At 46.4% G+C, this 16,721-nt stretch overlaps 1 protein-coding gene and 1 long non-coding RNA gene across 2 annotated transcripts in view; one reads left to right on the top strand and one right to left on the bottom strand.

Annotated features, from left to right (window-relative positions):
- The window catches only part of Glis1 (GLIS family zinc finger 1), a 233,764-nt gene that overhangs the window by 204,267 nt on the left and 12,776 nt on the right, over positions 1-16,721 (bottom strand). The gene's annotated exons all lie outside the window — the stretch shown is intronic.
- Positions 39-16,705, top strand: LOC125620380. Its single transcript, XR_007352003.1, has 3 exons — positions 39-297; positions 12,117-12,233; positions 16,036-16,705. It is a non-coding gene; the product is annotated as an uncharacterized LOC125620380 (long non-coding RNA).

Raw genomic sequence — 16,721 nt, 5'->3', positions numbered from 1 at the left:
GGGGACCTGGGCGGGGCCCGGTGAGGGGCTGGGCGGAGGGTTTGACAGGCGGCGGCCGGTTGGAGCCCTGCTCGGTCTGCGGCTCTCTGGCCACAGACCCCGGTTGGACTGAGGAGTGGCGCAGCGGGAGGGAGAGTCTGGGCACTATACCGACAGCCAGCAAGCTGAGCGTCCACGGAGCCCGGATCGACCCGGCTTCCTCCCCGCCTCTCCCAGTGGCCTCGGACAGGATCCATCACCTCTGCAGGTCGGGTTTTTCCCGGGTCTAAAGAGAACGCCATAGATGCGAACGCAGAGGTAACAGATATTAAAGTGCTTGACAGTTTTCTTGCAGAATCCAACCCGCTCTCGGAGATTTATAGCGAGTCATCAGCAAAGCTGGGACCCAACCCAGACCTCACAGCCCACTTTATCACGTTTTGCTTTTGTGGCACGCGTTTTCCACTGGTCAGAGTCCCTTCAGGCAAGAGGGTCTCAAAGTGCCTCTGGGGCCTGTACCCAGTTCCTCCTGCCTTCTGGGCTCCTGCACATACAGCAGTGTCTCAGGGGGCCCTGCCCAGCATACAGGAAGAGCACTGGACAAAGAATAAGACGTCCCAGCTGAAGGTAAAGCTCAGTGAGTAAAGCACTTGCCTTATATGCGTGAGGCCTGGATTTCATCCCCAGACCAAAAGAAAAGAACAAACAAACAAAACCCTTCACCGTGACTGGAAGCAATGGCTCAGATCCCCTTCCTGAGCCTCAGTTTCCTCCTGTGTAAAATGGGATTGTTCATCAGGCCTGGCCTATCTGCAAGAGCTACTGAAGGATCCAGTGTGGACCCTGAAATAGTCTCTAATGTCATCTACCCTCCGGCTTTGTCCAGTTTGCTGGTGTCTGACTTGGCACTCTTTTTGGGTCTGGTCTCTTTGTCCTTGGTCTCAAATTGAAAAATGGATGTGAAGCTTCTTACTACTGCAAAAGTGAGATTTACAGCATAGGCTTCTGCAGTAGAATGAGACACACCAAGCAGCATTCCCAGAATCTTGAAAACCAGGATGTTAGAACCAAAAATCATAAGATTTAATTTCCTATAATTTATTAAACGTAGTGGCCTACAAAGAGGAATAATGGTAAGAACAACCTTGGAGTTTTAGTTACACTCACCCCTACATTTAAAGGAGGGATGATGTGTGCCTGGCTGGCAGCATCGTGGTAGGGTATGGCAGAATGAGCATCAAAATCTGGGCCTCTTATAGGAACAAGGGCTGCATGAGGCATCTCCAGGATCTTGCCTGTCTAAGGATTTGTCTAAGGATTTGGAGCTGGGAATTGCTGCTACTTTTTATGGCAGGAGGAGAAAAGAGGTAGAAAGAAGCAAGAGTAGCTCACTAACCACTAACCAGTAGCACTCTCTAGCTCTTTCTTTCTCTCTTCTGAGGTACCAGTACTGGCTCTACTGCCAACAGTTCATGTGGCTTTAGCCAAATCATAACCTCATACTAGTTCTCGGTTTCCCCTTAAAGGTAAGAAGGTTGGAAGATCTTTGATCTTTTCAGTTCTGCCCTTCAGTGAGGCCAGGAGCTGAGTCCTCTGTCCTCCCACCCCCAACACACACACACACACACCACTGAACATTTAGTCTGGACTCTGGAAACATTTACTGAATGAGTCACTTAACCAACTGGACTTGCAGGCAGAGACTCTCCAAATTTCCAAATGCAGCAACAGTTCATTCAGTTATACTGTACTGCACACCTACCCTGGGCCAGCCCACTACCTGCCTTTCCCTAAGCAAAGTCACAGGTCCATCCTACCAGTACAGATGGCTTGTGAGGCCCAGCAAAGCAATGAGAAGGTTAATATGTTCAATACAATAAACCTCTTAAACACAGTATAAGGCAGGGTCCCTGTGGGGATATATGGGATTGAGCAGAAATTTGGTTTTCTTAAACACATGAAATTGTTTACAGTGATTAAGGATGGAGCAAGACCTGAACTTTTCCTTTTTTAAACTTTTTCTAAATTGCTTGTGTTTTCTAACAATACATACTATCCTCCTTCCCTTCCAGCAGGGGTTGTTTGAACAGTGGAATTATGGGTTATATTTTTTCTTTGTATTTTTAGTATTAAAATTAAGTTCATTAACATTTTAATTGTCAAGAACAAAACAAAGCAAAATGAAACCCACTTCTCACTTTAGACAAAAATGTGTGCTTTTCATACTCACCCATGTTCCAGCTCAAACTGTTTTATATTCTAGTCTCAAAGACAGTCTGTCTATTGGATAACGCCATCTGGATTCACCTGCCAAACTAAATACCATTTTTTCTTCTCTTACTTTGTCCTCATACCTGTGTTCCTTTCTGGGTGAATGGCCCCCTGACCAAGTCCCTCAAGTCAGTAATCTGAAAGTTATATCCTAGGCTCCTTCTCTCCCACACTCCCAAATCTGATTTGTCATAATCCACCTAACACTCCCCCTCCTCTCCATCCTCATGTTTATCCTGATTCTTCTCACTGCCTCTCTCCCCCTCTTTCTACTATTAATTATCCATTTTACACTCTGGTCTCCCTATTGATCTCCAAAACATATATCTCACCATAGTACTTCCCTGTACTGTACCAATGGCTTCCAATAGCCATCTACGTTTTCTAACCCTACCCTCAACTCAATCTATGTTCCAAGCACCGGGGAATAGTTTTCATCTCCTAGAACCCAGAACTTATATTCTTGTCTTCAGAACTGTGTATCTGAGGCCTCCTGTGCTAACACTTTCCCCTCTTATCCACCTTGCATATTCCTGCCCATAAGTCATTTAATACCCGGATCAAGTGTCCCTTTTCCCCCAGAAGCCTTCTCTGAATCCTCTGGCTAAAATCATCTTCTCACACACTCTCAGAACTCTATTTGCTTGAGTCTATCTAGAACATATCACACTGTTTTCTTTTTTTTTTAATATTTATTTATTTTTAGTTATTGGCGGACACAACATCTTTGTTTATATGTGGTGCTGAGGATCGAACCCAGGCCGCACGTGTGCCAGGCAAGCGCGCTACTGCTTGAGCCACATCCCCAGCCCCTCACACTGTTTTCTAAGTGCCTATTTAACAATCTACCTCTAGACTGAGCTATGGGAGGGCAGGGAGTGGCCTTTTGCATATGTATCTCCAAAACCTAGCAGATATTTTTTTTTTTGGACTCTTAATCAGATTTATTTTCCTCTAATAAGACAGTTTAACATGTCAAAGTTTTGCATTCTACAGTCTTACAAACTTTAGTTATTAGCATCGGAAACACAAAAACATTGCAAGACCTCAAAACACAAATAAATACCAAATAAAACCACACAAAATATACAGTAAACAAAAATATAGAACATAATAATGCTATCGGGAAACCAGACATGTTGCTAACTCCTAACAACAGGATTATTGCTGAGCAATAACTCATACCGTTTCTTAGAAGAGCAGAGGACACAGGAGTGATCACTGGTCACAATCACTTGGACTGTCAAGAGGGTCCTCACAGTGAGTGCACTACAGACGGCGAGTTTTAAAACAGGCAGATTAAAAATACGGAGTCAAATGAGAGACTGGCCTTCTTTGGTCTTTGTTTCTGGGTAAGAACTGAACACAAGAGGTGGACCACCAGGAACTGATGCATCCTACCAACAGTCCAGCTGTCTCCGTCGGCTTCCACACTCCCTCGCCGCGGAGGTTCTCCTAGAGAGACTGCTTACGGAAATCCTTGGAAATAAGGCCGGATTTTATGTTTTTCCAATTAAGTCATTTAGTTTGCTGCTGAAGGTCATCTTACTTGACTAAGGGGACTACGTCATAAAACCACTCACCACTGTTGACAGGAGTGGCACAGCGCTCCTGGACTTGAACCTTTTTCACACGAGCTCACAAGACAGAAATCGACTCAGGGGAAATGAAACACAGCTCTGCTGGCCACTCGGGCCTCCTCAACCACACGACCACCAGCCACAATGTGGGGTTGCTGTCTTGCCCGTCTGCCCGGCAGTGGTGTCTGGGCACACCTCTGCAAGTGGAAGACACCCCTGACCTGTTTCCTGGCCTCTGGGACGGGCTGCTGGCCTGGCCTATCCAGGTCCCTGCTGGCCTGGCTCTCCACTGACTCAGTGCCTGCTGACAACCAGCACCAGCCATGCCAAACTAGGAATGCTGACCAGGTCACCCACTGACACCAACTGCACCTGAGCAGGCCCTCATGGGCTCACGACACCAACTTCAGAGAAAACAGAGCGGATGAGATTTGCAAACAGAAGACAGGACTGTGGTCTTGGGCCAAGAGATAGACCTGGGTGACAGACCCTCCCCATTTCATACACCCAGATGCACAGGTGCACTGAGAACTCCCGAGCACACCTTCTGGGCCTGGTCAGGGAAGATCTGGACTCAAGAGAAAAGAATGGCATTTCAACCTCCACACAGGCCCTTTCCAACGAGCAAGTGACCCAAGCAGAGGGATGTCTGGGAGGGTGGGGACTGGGCAAGGGGCACCCAGGGGAGTCTGTGCTCCTAGATAGCATGCTGCCACCCTGCCTGGCCGGAAGCGTCTTGGCTGGGCACACTATGACGGTCCCGTGCCACTTCGCGAGGCATGGGGGAGAAAGGAGGTGTGGCCTGGCTGTGGGTCTGTGGGCCACCTTCTTTCCCCAGGGCACTGCTGTGGTGGGCCTTCAGCACCCTCTCCTTTGCTGGGTACTGTTCAGTGCTATGGGGCTGCCGGGCCTGACTGCGCAACTATTTCACAGAGGATGCCGAACAAAGGGGTGACATCAGTGACGACCCCAAGGTGGCAGCATTTACCAGGATGCGTGGTCCAGTCCTGGGTGACTTAGGTGATCTGGGGAGGTGGCTGGCTTCCCCGTGGACTGTGTCTGACGTCCATGTTCCTCACCAAGGCTGGCCACATGTGGTCAAGGGGAAGCCAAATCAGCAGGGGTACAGATGGGCAGTGGATCTGCAGGCCCTGGTAGAGGCTGCACAGAGAGCGGGAGCCACAGCACTCCCCACCAAGGCTCCCTGGGCAACAGGCCAAGGCAGAAACAGGGGCCGGGCAGAGCCACAGAGGAGGGAGGCAAAGAGACACCCCGAGCAACCGCCCCTGTTGGCTGGCGGCGGGTGTGGGGATGTAGTATAAAGAGGGTTCCATGCTGTCTGCTCGGGGGCTCCAGGAGGGACAGGGATCAGAACTCAGATGGGGCCCCCTCTCCAGCCCTCTGCCCACCTCTGCTTCTGCACTGGGAGCACATCCAGGTCCTAACCCAGGGCTCCTGGGACGTGTGTGGGGGAAGGATAGGGAGCTGCCTTCTTGCGGGGACCCACTGCCCTTCCTAGGAGCCTGGACACTGGAAAGCCCGGCTCTCTGGGGCCAGTCCAGCCCACACAGGGCTGGGTCTGTTAGTCCTAACCCCCACACCCCGGCTCCCTGACCCACCCACCTTGCTGCCAAGGCCTCCACTAGCCAGCCTCAGCCTGGCCCTGCACCGTCTCGGGCATTCTGACTCTCCGGCTGCTCACGTTCCCAACTACCAGAGGGCCCAGGCCCAGAGGCCAGAAGCCCAGGCCCAGGCGTGTCTAACTAGCTTGGCCCCAGCAGCCCCTGTGGCAGGAGTGTGGGAGCAACATGCTGAACCTTGGGGAGCAGAAACAGGAAGGCGCACCCATGTCCCTCACAGAGGTGACAGCAGAAAAGACTCAGAGTGCTGCTTCAGAGGACTGGACGGCTGCGTCCTGTGGGGAGTTTTGTTACTTTTGGTGAATGGGAAGAGCACACCCAGACACACACAGTGTATGGACCACCCTTTGCTTCTTGTGGCTGGGGCCCTGTGAAGCAGAGAGAGCAGGACAGGGCCCGATGGACAGCCAGGTCTCAGGCATGGGGACCACAGCCCGAGGATGGCCCGAGCGGCAGCACCGACTGGGGCACCAAGGAGTGCGATGGAGCAGCGCCCGGGGACAGCATGACAGCGGGTCCAGTGCCCAAAGGCATGGGCTCCCCACACTTCCACCCTGCAACACCAAACCACAAGCAGGAGACCAACCTGCCACGCCCTCACCCCAAAGGACCCTGCAGTCACTCCAGTCACATTCTGTAGGCGCCTGGGGGAAGAGGGAGGGACCTGGGACACATCCCACCAATAAGCTCCCAAGAGTCCCTGCAGGGTCTCACCCCAACCAGGGTTTCTAAGAAGGGGAAGAGGCTTCTCACCTGGCCACGCTGCTCACCCTGATCTGTGGTGGTGCGCATGCTTCCCGAGAACGGGAAGCAAGCCACAGGGACGTTCCTGCACTGCCACCTGGCTGTGGGAAAGCCACTGAGGGCTGGTGGGGCCTGCCAGGTGCTCCTCTCCCCTCCAGACCCAGTGGACAGGCCTGGAGGAGGTCAGGGACACCTTCGAGGGAACAGCGGGCTCCACAGTTCCTGCAAGAAATCCTTCTGCTGAGCAGGGATGGTGGCTCCTCCCTGGGGCACAACCAAGGACACTGATCTACCCAGAGCATCCCAGGAGTGGAGCAAGGAGTGGCAGATGGAGGAACCAGTGTCTTAGCCGTGGAAGGGCATGGCAGGCGCTTGGAACCAAGCAGGTGGCTTATGGGAGCACAGGGACGGGTGTGCGGGAGGGCACTTCCAGCAGGCACTGGGGCAAAGGCACACCCAGGACAGATGGCAGCACCAGAGACAAGGTGGGCGCCAGGCACCAACCAGCCGTCCCTGCACGACCGTGGGGAGAGCCCAGAGGCAGGCAGTCTAAGTGCGCGGCCCAGCTGGCCAATTGTGGGCGCGTCTTTTGGGCGAGTGGCACAGATATGGTGGCCCGCACACATTGGTTCTGCCTAAGAAGCACCCGTCGCGTGTAGCACCCATCAGTGTAAGAGCACCGTGAAGCGTGGTGCATAGCAAAGGGGCACGGGGCGGGGCTCCAGGCTCTAATCACAGTTGGTAAACAGTGAGCTGGGAGTGCTCCTAGCAGATATTTTTGCACAAAGTCAGGATGAGGCAAATGTTTGCTGAATTATTGGATCAGTTACCAAAGAGTGATCACTACTTTCTTTGCTTGCCTGCATTTCTATGTAAGTGCTTCCTCTCGCCATCTTTGTCCAGGGGTGTTTTAGTCAGCTTTTGCAACCAAGATACTCAACAAAAACAACTTAGAAGAGGAAAAGTTTATTTTGGCTCACTGTTTCAGAGGTCTTAGTTCATAAACAGCCAACTCCGTTGCTCTAGGCCCAAGGTGCGGCAGCACATCATGGGGGAAGGGCCCAGCAGAGGAAAGCAGCTCCCCTCATGGCAGTAAGGAGGGAAAGAGAAGGAGGGGGTGGGTGAGGAGAGAGAAAGAAAGAGAGGGGGCTGCAGGGCGGATGCACCCTTCTAGGGCATGCCCCTACTGGCCCATCTCCTCCAGACACACACACACACACACACACACACACACACCCTGCCTTCAGTAAGCACCTCAGCAGGTCTTGGTTACTTACCTGGAGGGTAACCTACACCTTGGTCCCACCTGGATTGGGTTATTATAGTTCCCAACTAACCTTAATAACAGGACATGGTCATACCAAGAGATGCCTACAGGATCTCCTGCATTCTAGGCATACTCTTCCTTCCCTCCATTGTGGAGAGTAGTCCAATCTCCCATTGGTAATCTAAATCAATCTCCCCCACCAATACCAAAACTCCCTTCTTAGCCTGTTGACTGAGAAGCATGAGGAGCCCAAAGCTGCCGGGGGGTAGTATTGACTTCCAGTTCAATATAAGTATACTGTTGGGCAAATAGCTGAGGTAAAAATAGGTATTTCTGTCTCAGGTCTCCTGCACCCTGGAGACAGAAGAAAAAGGAATGGAGGCGATGGATGTCATACTGTTTACTCTGATACTCTTTCTTGTAGCAAGGCCCAACTTTACATTCATTGTGCCAGATACTATGATCCTCCCATATGTGATCTCATTTAATCCAGACAAGACCACTGAGATAAAGAGGTGACTGCCCCAATTTTATAGGTAAGAAAGTAAAAGTACAAAATTAAGTGATTTGCCAAAGTTCTCACAGTTAAAAGTGCCTGGCTCCCATACATCTGTGGCCAACTGATTTTCAATAAGAATGCCAAAACCCCTTGCTGAGGAAAGAGCAGGCTTTTCAACAAATGACAGTGGGAAAACTAGATATCCACAGGCAAAACAATGAAGTTAGACTCCCCTATCTCATACCATATACAAAGAATAATTCAGAATGGACTGATGATCTAAATATAAGAGTAAAAACAATAAAACACTCAGAAGAAAACTTATGGGTAAATCTTCTTGAGTTCAGATCTGGCAATGAATTCTTTGATGGCACCAAAAACATGAGCAACAGAAGAAAAAATAGATAAATTGGATTTCAACAAATATGAAAACTTTTCTGCATTAAAGACATTATCAAAGCAGTGAAAAGACAACCTAGCTGGGTGTTGTTGTGCACACCTGTACTCCCAGCTACTCAGGAGGCTGAGAAGAATTGCTTAAGCCCAGGGATTCAAGACCAGCCTGGGCAACATAGCAAGGACTCACCTTAAACATACACACACACACACACACACACACAAAATGAGAGAAAATATTTACAAATCACACATCTGATAGGGGTCTAATATCTAGAATATATAGAAAATCTTGGATGGGTGCTGTAAAACATTCATTTGGAAATTCCATAGAATGGCTTCTTTCAAGGTTATGGCCCTGGTGCTGTCAGGCTGAGGGACACGAACAAGTCACCATCCCTGGATCCTGAATACCACACCTGTCAAATAAAGATATCTGACCTATCAGGGCTTCCAGAGAGACTCAGTGAAAAGGTAGAAAATATAAATCAACCAGAAAAACAAAGATGATGATTGATTATTAATGAAGTACCCAACCTATTTCTTGCACTATTTCTAGTATTCATCTTACAACAACTTTTAAAGACAAAACGCTAGAGAATTCCAATATGGAATGGTCACAAAGGACCACCAAGGATGTTTTAAATAAAAATTTATATGAGAATAAGAACCAATTTAAATGAGGAATAGAAGGAAACTTTCTCAACCAAATAAAGCATATCCTTTTGTACAAAACCAACCAAACAACAAAAACACCAAAACCTACAGCTAACATCACATAGTCACCTCTACATTTAGTATAAAGACCTCTGAATGCTTTCCCCAGGATCAAAAACAAGTTAAGGATATCTGTTTCATATTCTGATTCAATAGCATCCTGGAAGTTCTAGCAACTTCAGTAAGGTAAGAAAAAGAATAAAAAATATACAGGCTGAAAAGGAAGAAATAAAACTCTCTATTGGCTGGTGACATGATTGTCTACAAAGAAAATCCCACGGAAGGGCTGTAGCTCAGTGGCAGAGTGCTTGCCCTGCATGCGTGAGGGACTGGGTTCGATCCTCAGCACCACGTACAAATAAGTTAAAAAAATAAATGTCCATTGATAACTAAAACAATGTTTAAAAAAAAAGAAAATTCCATGTAATCTCTATACTCAAAAACAAAACAAAAACCTCCTAGAAGTAATAGATGAGTTTACCAAAGTTTCAGGACACAAATTTAATATTTAAAAATCCATAGCATTTATTACCATTGCACTGAAAAATTCTTAGATGCAAATCTAACAAAATATGTACAGAACCTGTATGCTGAGAACTACAAAACACTAAAGAATGAAACTAAAAAGGCCTAAATAAATGCAATGATATACCAGGTTCATAGTTTGAAAGACTAAATGTTATTATTATAACATTTAATTAATAATAATTAATATAATTTCTTAAGATGTCAATTCACCTTAAATTTGCCTGTAGATTTAATACAACTTCAATCAAAATCCCAGTAGGATTTTTTTAAAGAAATAATAACCCAATTCTAAAAAGCAAAGGAACTAGAATAGCCATTTAAAGCAACAAGCTAGAGGACTCCCAACCTGCTTTTAAAACCCACTGTAAAGCTATATCATCATGACAGTGTGGTGTTGGCAAAAAGATATATACATAAACCAATGAAATAGTGAGTCCATAGATAGATCCACATATTGGCCACAAGATTTTTGTCAACATTACAAAGGCAATTCAGTGGAAGGATACTCTTTGTGTGTGTGTGTGTGTGCCCGCGCGCGCTCGCGACATGCACATGTATATGCACAATATATGCTGGGAATTGAACCTAGAGGTGCTCTACTACTGAGCTACATCCCCAGCCCTTTTATTTTGTATTTTGAGACAGAGTCTCACTAAGTTGTCTTGAACTTGTGATCTTCCTGCCTCAGCCTCCGGAGTCACTGGGATCACAGGCATCCATCACCATACCCAGCACAAAGGAGTTCTTGAAGTCTTGAAGGAGATGTGTAGGCCCACAAAACCTCCTTAGAGTGGTCAGAAGACAATGGCTAAGAGTGTAAGAAGGAAGCACCAAGTTCGGCCTTCCAGAGCACTCTACATTCTCATCCAATGATATTGCTGCCTGAGACTCACAGAGCTTCTGACCACTGGAATTATACAAATGGATGCATGACACAAGGCCCAGACCATTAGGGAGAAAGACTCCATGCTGAGAGGATGTGAAGTGGGAAGGGAGATTTCGAGGGCCAAGGAAGCTTTCCTGTGGAGGTGATGGCTAAACAAGAACCAAAGAGGATGAGAAGCTATTGGTTGCTGAGCTGAGGAAAAGCTTCCACCAGATAACAGTACGCAGAAAAACTCAGAAACTCAGGAACTGAGTTCCCTTCCAGGCAGTGTGACTGGAGCTGCAGAGTGAGGGACAGGAGGGCACCAAAGGAGACTGGGGAAGGGAATGTGCGTGCTGGGTCCTGAAGGCACTGAAGGATTTCAGGGAGAGGGACATGATCAGATCTGTTCTAAAAACAGTCTGTCAACTGTCGTGTGGAGAACCAACTGAGAAAGAGGCAAGAGTAGATGCTGGAAGAAGAGGCAGAAGTCCAAAAGAGAGCTGCTGAGGGGTCTGGACTTGGTGTCAGAGCTGTGGGGATGGGCAGAAGGGGCTAGAAGGCTGCTTTACTTAGGAAACAAACTGGACACGCCTGGGTGATGGGGATAAAGGGACATGAGAGGCTGGGTGTCTGGAAGAACAGTGGCTTTAGAGTTTGGAACTTCCCCTGGGTGGCCCAAGGCATTCTTTGTCTTTAGTAGTGGTTTCCAGAAGCAAAGAAGATGTCACAATTACCAGACTCCTAAGTTAGACCCCTTCCTCCTGTTCATCACATGCAATTGCTTTTCTATACAAATTTTAATTGGTTTTCAACAGAATCAGACTTAATAGAAAATGCACATCAAATGCTGTTAATGAAGACAATAAGATTTTGACAGCTTGCAAAATTGTGAGGGACAATGTGGGTTATCCGTATAGAAGGGGCCTGCTGAGGAAGCACTCAGTACCATGCCCTGGGAGGTGTTCTGGCACACGTGACTACATATACACATTCAACAGACAGCAATCCTATGAAGAGGGAATGCTGTCCTACTATAGATGCTAGAAATGAGATCCCAGGATGTTAACTGACTTGCCTGAGGTCTCAAAGAGGGCAAGTGGAAGATTCAGGGTTCAGCCTTAGGTCTACCTGACCCCAAATGCCACCATCTTTCCATTGTCACCACACCTTACCTTCAGCTGAACTGGACCCTTCCTCTCCTTCTGTATAGAAGGCCTTCCCAGCTGGCCACTCTCATCCCAGTCTGTCCAGGTCTCCAAAGGCATGCTCCATCCCAATCAAACACCAAACATACAGAGCCCCTATCTTACTGTCTCCTGAGACCACCATACTCACCGTCCCTCTCAGAGCACTTATTTTCTGTCATATTGTTACACACTTATTTGTGGATTTACTGTATTCCCAATAAGAAGCTATAGAGTCCTTGAAGGCAGGGACTTCATCTGTGTATCACGGATGTTTAGTGGTTTGTGGATTCAACAGGTCAAAAAGTTAGAAAATGAGGTCAAACAATGCATCCATGAGCAAAAACAGAACAGCTGATTATTCAAATTTTTATTAATTTTTCCCTACCAAATAAATAGCAAGTTCATAAAAATATTATATAGATTCATATGCTTCTTTTCAGGCACATAAGAAAGTCTTCTAGACTTATATGCAGAAAGCACTCTAAAAAACTGAAGAATGAAGCTGACTTCATAAGTCATTTTGAAATGAATCTTCCAATTGTTACTGCTGTTGACCGGTGAGTCCTTGCTTCCCCAATGTTGAAGAATAACACCAGGGAAGCACGCTGAGGCAAGGTCAGAGTGGAAAATTAGAAGTTTATTAAAGGATTTCTCCAGGAGGAAGAAGGGGACCCAAGAGGTGGAATCCACTGAAGGGCATTGAAGGGCAAATATGTTCCCCTTTTTATAGTTTTTGGTGATGGAATGTAGGTGGGAAGGTCCGAAGGGTTGGGACACAGGTGGGCCAAAGAAGTAATACAGGCACTTACCAGTCAAGTTTGCTGTTCATTAACATTTCTTTGGGATGGGCTATCTTCAAATCTGTTGGGGGCTGTTTCCTGGGCTTCATTAACATTTCTTTGGGATGGGCTATCTTCAAACCTGTTGAGGGCTGTTTCCTGGGCTTCGTTAACATTCCAAGAGTTGCTCAACTTTTCCGGAAACTCATTCTCAACATGGCCTCCATTTTAGATTTCACTCGATATTAGACCCGATTTACCTAACTACACTGACTATCTAACTTTAAATCTGGCTTCACAATTACAAAATCAGCTTTAAACATTTGATAGACATCTTCTTGTATAATCTTCTGTTCAAAGACTTTCTTTTACGAAACCCATATTTACCTTCTTGTGTACCGAATTCAATTCACACAATGTTACAGTTAGAAGACAACTTAAAAATTATTCAGTCCAGTTCTTTGGTCTTGCAGTTGAAATGGAGGTTTAGTGATATGGAATCCTAGCTCAAGTTCACAGGGCTAGATAGTGCCAGAGGTAAGACTAGAACTCAATTCTTCCAAAACTGAACTCAAGGAAAGAGACTGCTAGCAGCCCTCCTGGACATCCTTTCTTTCCTTTTCCTCCAGTAACTGAAAAAAACAGCTTTATTAATGGATTACACACAATCCCTAAAAGGCCTTTCCCAGACACACACACACCCCCGACCAGATATGGCCATGTGACTACATTTTAGCCAATGAGATATAAGCATAGGTGTGTAGACTTTCAGGAAGGGAGGAATGCCCCATTCTACTTCTTTCTTCTGATTATCTGGAATGGAGCCCTGAATTCCTGATAACCTCAGGGAGTCACCAGAGCAGCGCTGGACAGTCTATTTCTGCATCTTTTATGTGAGGAAAAAATAAAATCAAATTGCTACTACTTGATCTACCTCTTTTTTTTTTCCTTTTAATTTTCAGTTATATGCAACCAAACTTAACTCATCCATTCGGGCTCCCCACCCCACCCCATAAACCTGTTCCCCCATCTCGGCAAGTGGCAATTCCATTCTACTAGCCACTTAGGTCAAAAACCTTGAAGTCAGTACTAATGATTCTATTTCTTTCATACCCTTACAAGTCCATCAGCAGAACTTTCACGGCCATAGCTCTGGTCCTAGCTACCATCCTCTGCTGGTTTATACCAGTGGCCTCCAAAGGAGTCTCCCAGCCTTCATTCTTTCCTGCCACCTCCCCCCCCCATTCCCAATCTACTTTCCATACAAGAGCCAGACTTGACTTTTTAAAACAAGACACCCTACCATGTTACTTCTTTGCTCAGGACTTGCAGTGGCTCCTCCTGATTTAGTGAGAGCAAAGTCCTTTCAGAGTTACTGGCCTGATGAGGTCTGGTCCCAACCCCCCAGGCACCTGACCTCACTATGCACCCCTCACCCACTGGGCCCCAGTGCAGTGCCCTTACCCTTGTTGGTGACCCTTGAAGTCATCCGGCAAGCTCCTGCCTTGGGGCCTTTCTCTCCCCACAGATATCCACAGGTTCTCTCCTTACCTCCTTCAGGCCGCTGACTACATATCCTTTCATCAGGGAGAAGTTCCCTGACTACCCTGTCTAACACAAAACCCCACTCCACTCTCCACTAGTTCTTCAGAACATTCACCACCACTTTTTGTTATGTTCATCACCCATCACTGCCCACTGGAAGGATAAACCCATTTGTCTTGTTCCTATTATGCTCTCAGCGCCCAGAACAGTGCCGAGCATGCGGTAGGAGCATGCGGTAGATGCTCAATGCATGTTTACAGATAGGATGGATGAACAAATGAATGCTAAGCCTGTGTCCTTTAGGTATTTCACGCTGCCTCTGATTAAAATCCAGGTACAAGTGTATCGTTTATAAGGCCATTTGCTCCAGGGGCAAGTACTGCTACTGTAGCTACTTGCTATCCCTGTGTAAACTTGCTAAATATTTACTGACAATAAAAATCAGCCAGCTTTGTCTTATTAGTTAACTATTCCAATCATAATTACAATGGCTAATAGCAACCACAAAACCCTAAAAATTTAGAAATAAGAACAACAGGCAGCAACAGTTCACCAGGCCAATTTGTGAGAATCCTGAGTCAAATGTTCTTTTTTATAGCACCCCTAAATGCAAAACCTTTCCTTTCTGCTCTCAGTGAGGAGGGTCAAACTGACCACTCGCTACCCAGTGAGGTACACAGCTGTCCTCTCAGATGTCCCAGCTTTGTGGGAAAGCCCAGTGGTGAATCTCAAAACTTGAATAAATAAAAGTCCACTGAGAGCTATCCTTTCAGATACAAACTACTCCTTTTCAGAGTTGGAAATTTTTAGTTGGTCTCCAAAACTGAACTAATAAGTCTTCTACTAAAATGAGTTAAGTCTTAAGGGCAACATTTTTGGAGACAGTGCATTATCTCCCAGAGCCTGACAGAGCGCCACACTTCCAAGAAGGCCTAAGAAGCCAAGCCCAGCTTTTTCAGGCAGAGGGCAGACAAGTTTTATGGGGGGGGACACACGACTATTTCTAAGGTTTGGCTTTGAGAATACACAGTTCTCTCATAGATCTTTGGTGACTGTTGTTTTGCGCTACTAAAATATTCCTTCTTTGGGATAAAAACACGCTCCCCAAACACTTAAGAGCTTGATTTTAAAAACATCTCCCTGCCTCTGAATCCATTTCCATTAACTGTGTCCCTAGGCAAATCATTTCACTTCTCTTCCCCTTAGGTTCCTCTTAAAGAATGCTGGCTCTTAAAAATAATGTGTGCAGAGTGTGGTGCACAAGTCCAGCCCTTAGCAGGTGCTCAATAAATGATAGCTACTGTCACTCCATGAGCAACTATCTACAGAAACCTACTCGGGACATCAGCACTTTTTAACATAACATATGCAAATGACTCATTTTTTTGTAGAGCACTTGGAAGACAGAAAAAATATGAATTAAATTAATCCCCTACCAGTACTGTGAATAAAACTTCCCACACACAGTAGTGGACAATTTTTCCTCTAACAACTTTGAAATAGTGACCTCTGCTGGCCAGTGGAAAACACGAGCCTTCCAATCAACTCTTCCATGACCAAGCAAGGTCTGAGTGAGTCAGGCTTGGTCCCTATCCCTGGAACTAAAACCAGGCGTTGCTTTACAAGGGACAGAAATCGTCACAAGGGTTACCAGGATGTAATTGGGATGTTAACAAAATTAAAGGCCGGCCTTTCCATTTGCTCATCCGCCCAGAAGCTTCTTTTTTTTTCAAACGCCGTGGTCTCCTATTTTTAAAAAGTCATAATTGCATGCAAATGTTATAGCAGAAAAACAACGCAAGGGGGGCATTAAAAATCAATCTTCCATGTAAGCTTCAGATTTTCCAGCATGAAAATCCAAAAGCAGAAGTGGTGACAAGTGTGTAGAAAACAGAGTGAAAAAGTCAGAATGCATCATTAAGAATGTTACAACCAAAGGAGGGGAAAAAAACCTCTGCGAGCACATGTCTGATTCAGCTGGGATGAACAACCAACTACAAAGGCGGCTTTTAAAAACCCTGCAAACTTCTTACAGATATGACTGGGAAAGCCAACGAGGAAGCAGTTAGGAGGACCCTTCTCTTCAGACGGAAAGATGCTTGATGGAAGAGGCTGCTCAAGAGTCTGTCGGCTGGGATGGTTAGATAGAAAGCCTATTCCCACCTCGTAAGGTGTGAAATGAAACAGGGGTTGAAAACTGGCAGCCACAGGACTGTGGAGATTGGTTTGGCACTTGCTGCATTTTAAAAAATTAATTAATTGCCAACATTTTAAAATGGATATTTCATATCAAAAATCCAAATTTCTGCCTTATGAACAAATGGAGAGATGTGGACACACTGGGTCTCCCATAGCAACAGTCAATTAGAGGCAACAGCAGCAGCAGGCATCCATTTAGATGAGGAATCTGCTCCCCACTTTGCTGCGTCCCCTACGGGGTCAGCTTATCATCTCATCACCCCCCCAGCTTTTGTAAACACTAAGTCTGATAAACCCTGAGTTAATAACAACTCTAAGACAGTGATGATGAGTTCATCGCAGTTTGAACAAATATTAGGTGCAAAGTACTTTCGCAGTGCTAGGGACATAGAGAATAAGACATGAGGGCTGGGCATATAGCTCAGTTGGTAGAGTGCTTGCCTTGCATGCACAAGGGCCTGGGTTCTATCCCCAGCACCAAAAAAGAAAAAAGAAAAAAAAAAAGATAGGACTGGGCTGGGG

This window comes from Marmota marmota, unplaced genomic scaffold (genome assembly GCF_001458135.2).
Source record: "Marmota marmota marmota unplaced genomic scaffold, marMar, whole genome shotgun sequence".
Taxonomy (NCBI): domain Eukaryota; kingdom Metazoa; phylum Chordata; class Mammalia; order Rodentia; family Sciuridae; genus Marmota; species Marmota marmota.
The sequence above is the reverse complement of the archived record's forward strand: the minus strand, read 5'-3'. Positions and strand labels throughout refer to the sequence as shown.